The sequence below is a fragment of the Neomonachus schauinslandi genome, chromosome X, assembly GCF_002201575.2.
Source record: "Neomonachus schauinslandi chromosome X, ASM220157v2, whole genome shotgun sequence".
Classification (NCBI taxonomy): domain Eukaryota; kingdom Metazoa; phylum Chordata; class Mammalia; order Carnivora; family Phocidae; genus Neomonachus; species Neomonachus schauinslandi.
The window spans coordinates 118,171,753-118,176,793 of NC_058419.1; positions in this window are offsets into that span (position 1 = coordinate 118,171,753).

A 5,041-nucleotide genomic window follows, 5' to 3' on the forward strand; every position below is an offset into this window, starting at 1 on the left:
GCGCCGGCCACCTTTCCCACGAGCGCGGGAGGGCGGCCGCCCCGCCCTCAGTCCCGCCTCGGCCCGCCCCGCGCCGTGGCCGGACCTGGGAGCCCCGGGGCGCGCGCGCTCCCGGCGGAGCGCGTCTCCGCGAGTCCCCTTGGGCTCGGGAAAGACTGCGGCCGGGAACGCTCTCCGTGGCCGTGGTCTTCCGGCAGAACGGCCCCTCCCGCGCTCGTGGGAAAGGTGGCCGGCGCGGGCTGAGCCCGCGCTCTCCGGCCCGGGGGTGGGAGGCGCCCAGGAGAGAGTCTGTGTGGAGTGGGCGCTGGCGGCGGGGAGGCCAGCCGGCGGCCGCCCTCCAGCAGCCACTGGCCGCGCCGCGTGGGCCATCTTAGCAGAGCTGCGCGCCGCCGAGTGTGGCTCCGCGAGGAGGACGTCGGGCTGGAGTCGGGTCTAGATGGGCGAAGGGTGGGTGAGGGAGTGAAGAAAGCCCTGGGGCATACCTGGGCTGGGACAAGCAGGTGGCAGGCCTGGAGCCCTCCAGTGACAGCGGGTGAGCATTGGAAGTGAGGCTGAGAGGTCCTTAACCAGGTCGTTAACATCTTAAGTCTCGGCATGGTTTTTCAACCCCCAGCACTCAAGAGTTCTCCCTCAAGATCTGTTGCAACACGTTGAAAATTCCCCAAAGGGGGAAAGTACTGTGAAGCTGGTACTAGGAGGTACCTGCACCAGCGAAGTGAGGTGCTCAGGAGATCTTGATGAACAAATGACAAGTGCTGGGAGACTCTTGAAGGGCAAGCCTCCAGAGACAGGAAAGAAGGTGCTGAATTTTTTGCTTTCTTTTGAGGGATGGAAAGTGTTTAGGTAGTGAGTGTAGTTACACTGGATTAAGACCGGCCTAGAGACCATCTTTGCGGCTCTGATGTCGTGGGCTATTCTTGCATCCAGAAATTTGCCCTTGCCCTCCCTTCACTGGGTTTCTTGGTATACATCCTTTACATTTCAGCTTGGCACTGCCAAGAGAAAAACCCTCAGTCTTCCCTACATGAATCACATACCCATCCAGTATTCCCTCCCAGCTTTCTATTTATCTGTTTCTTGCATTTACTGTATCCTGCAGTGGAATGGGCTGTTCGTTTCCAAAATGCTCTCCATCAGATGCTCAGTTCCTTGAAGTTGGGAGGGCAGAGTTGTGGGGAGTCTCATCCAGTTCATCAGGGCATATTCCTGACACACAATAAATGTTTAGTGAATGAATGAACTGATTACAGATTTATGAAATAGAACCCCCAAAATTCGGTGACCAATTGGACTTGACGGGGGAAAGGGAAGGAGAAATCTTGAGAGGCATCCAGATTTTCTGGCATAATGAGTTGGGTGAACGATAGATCCACTGGTCAAAATAAGGGTCATGAGAGGGACAGGTTGGGGGAAGATGGGCAGATAGTGAGCTGTGTCTATAATAATACAGTGGTGAAACCAGAACTGGAGCTGTGATCCTTCTTCAGGTTGTGGTTTATCAGGAATGAGCTCTTGATGGTGATGTTCCCCATAAATAGTAGGGGGAGCTCTAGGGCACAAGTAATTGCCTGCGGTGGGTAAACCACATCTGAATATTAGCATTTTTATTTTTCTTATTGGAGAATGGAGATTTCCTTTCCAGACTCTAACCTTGCAGGGCAAGACTTCAGATGCTTTCTTCTGCTTCTCTCCATTTCCACCCCTTCTTCTGTCCTTGAGCAACACCTTTTCCTCTGTTCCCCCTCAACAGTCCAAGAATGCAAAAGCCTCCAGTGACAGTACCCCTTGCCGGCCTCCTCTGGATTAGGAACCACTAGAGAGGCCTCCGTCTTTAATGTGGGTGGAGCATCCTTTTCCCTCTTACGTGCAAAGATAGAGAACATGGAGGACTCTATGATCCAGTGCTACACTTGTCACTTCTAGTTTATGACCTTGGGCAAGTGATTAGTCTCTCTGTGATGCAGTTTCCTTACATTTAAAGATAAGAGTGGCTCCTACCTCCTTGGGTTGTTTTAGGAATAAATCTACTCAGTGTACGTGTTCAGGCTTGAACTCACAACCCTGAGATCAAGAGTCACATGCTCTACCCACTGAGCCAGCCAGGCACCCCATTCAACAAGTATTTATTGAGCCTCCTGTGTACTGGATGCTAAACACATAAAGTAGAATACAGATACTACCCCTGGTCTTAAAGAAGGCACATTTCAGGAGGGGCACAGCAGCAGGCAAGTAAGTGCAAGCGTCATGCATGCTCTCTGATGGAGCAGTACTGGTGAGAGGTGCTTACATCTCCCTGGGAGGAGGGAGAGTGTCAGAAAAAGCTCCAGAAAGGAAATCTCTCTTGTTAAATAATAAGCTGAAGCATATTAAAAATCTTTAAGAATTTGAGCAAAAATCCACTGGAATCAGGTAGTGCCAAAGTGGAAGTGCTGAGTACTTCAGTATCAGGAGCCCAGAGAGAGATTTTTATAGAGAAAAGGCAGAAATAAAGAAGTTCTTGATTGGCAGGTGTGTAAAGACTAGTTTGGCTATTTGTGACTGGTTATCCTTAGTGTTTTATTTCATAACCTTGAGGAATTTACAGGCTTAGGTTTTAGGCTGCCAAAGCATTAGAGCTACGTCAGTCTAACAGCCTCCTTGTTGACTTAATTTAACAATTCGCCCCTTTTGGTCATCTTCTTATACATGAGAGAATGACCAACACTTTGGTATTTGTGCCACACTCAGTCACCATCAGAGTTAAGTTGCTCTTGTCTCATTGTGAAGCTCACAGGTTATGACGTCAGATCCGTGGAAGAAATGTTTTTGCCGTTCATCTTGTTTCTGTTTCCCCAAGTCTCTCCAGTGAGACCATCTGAGGTGCTGCTGAGGGCTGTGAACGTGCACTTAAGACCTTTAAGAGAAAATAGCATACCAGAGGACTAAAACGATGACTTAGTATAAGGATAATACCAAGAGACTGAAGTATACTCCTCAGCCAGGGCCCCCATGAGCCAAAGCAATTGGTATCAAATACATCAAAGAAGGGACATCAACCTGTCGTAGCCAAGGGGCTGGTTGGTTAATGTACTGCATTTGCTGCAAGACCAGACGTGTTGGTCCAGGTACTGCCGGAGGTGTCTGCGACGGCACAGGCTCCTCCCTGTTCAGCCCATAAGCAATCTGAAGCAGCTCTATGATCTGGAACCAGACGTTCTTAGCAAGAACGTCTAGAGACTTTGCTGCGTGGCTCTGGCCTTAGCAGTCGATTCAGCAACGGTTGCCCGAGTGGAGGAGCGTTATTTTCCTGTGCGTTACCAGCGAGAAGAGGCAAGTAGCGGAAAGGCCAAAGGAATAAAGGTTCGGACTGGAGATGAAGATCTTGATCTGTGATCTTGGGGGAGCTGTCCACCTCAAGATGCCATCTGCTTCTGAGGAGGAACCTCCCTAGTCAACTTGAATTTTACATCTCCAGCTGGTGTGCAGTTCAAGAGTCTGGAGGAGCCCTTTTTAATTGGGAGAAGTGGCCCCAAGCTCAAGTCCCTGAAGTTGGGCTGTGGTCTTGGCAGTGAGAAGGACCGGGTATGGTTTCTTCCAGGGACATTCAAGGGCAGCCTTTGTTCTTAGTGCCTCCAAGTCAGAAGGGTGGGAGAAGATTGGAAACGTTGGCCTGGAGAGTTGTAGCCAGACGTTTGAGGAAACTAGGAGAATTCAGGATCCAGTTCAGGTTATAGATACACAGTAGTTTCCTTTCTTTCTTTTTTTGTTTTTTGTATCAATTTTTTATTTACATTGTAGTTAGTTAACATATAGTGTAATATTGGTTTCAGGAGTATACAGTAGTTTCCTTTTACCCTTATTATTTCTAAGTAGGTTTTTTTGAAGTTTTGTTTATTCAGGGAATCTCTACACCCCGTGTGGGGCTTGAACTCATGACCCCCAAGATCAAGAGTCACATGCTTCTCTGACTGAGGCAGCCAGGCGCCCCTCCTAGGTAGTTTTAATTAGATATGTTGATTAGAATTCTTAACCCTTAGAATCCTTTGTTCCTAGTGAAAACTAAGAAGTAAGCAATGTGGACTGGCGGTTACACTAGCGTTCTGTGGATTGGGAAATTTATAAATACATCTCACAATTTCTAGAAGTATATTCTTCCTCATAGTAAAATTTTCAGTGTGGCACAAAAGATGTTTACGAATAGAGCCAAATATCTTTAGTTCCTCTGTAAGAGAAAGCCAAAAGTGGATAAACCTGTGTTCAGTAATTAAGGTTTTAGTATTTTATCATATTCGGAATGATTGAGATAGTCAATGAATAGCCATCATTTAACTTATCTCAGGATAACTAGGGTTTCAAGTTCTCAAAAAAATTTGGGAAACTATTTAAGTAGACATACCATAGAGAATATTTATTATTGAAAATATATAAACTTTTACTGACACTTATTTAATTTACTTGTTCTTAACACTTATGTTTAGATTAGTCATGAAAATTTCATGAGACATTAAACAGCTAACCGTTCTTGCTGATACATCCTGTAACAGAGATAACATGTTAGCTTATTTGACTTTTAGCAAACCTAGGTAGAATTCAAGTATTTGTTTAATGCCGGTAATTTAAAAAAAATATATTTTATTTATTTATTTGACAGAGAGAGACACAGCGAGAGAGGAAACACAAGCAGGGGGAGTGGGAGAGGGAGAAGCAGGTCTCCCGCCGAGCAGGGAGCCCGATGTGGGGCTGGATCCCAGGACCCTGGGATCATGACCTGAGCCGAAGGGAGACGCTTAATGACTGAGCCACCCAGGCGCCCCTAATACTGGTAATTCTAAAGACATGCTTGTTTTAATTAAACCAACACACTTAAACTAGATTTTATTTGCTGAAGATTACCCTACATCATGATGTGAACTTGAAAAACATTTGGGTTAGTTTCTATATTTCTTTTTTTTTTTTAAAGATTTTATTTATTTATTTATTTGAGAGAGAGAATGAGAGCATGAGAGGGGGGAGGGTCAGAGGGAGAAGCAGACTCCCTGCCGAGCAGGGAGCCCGATGCGGG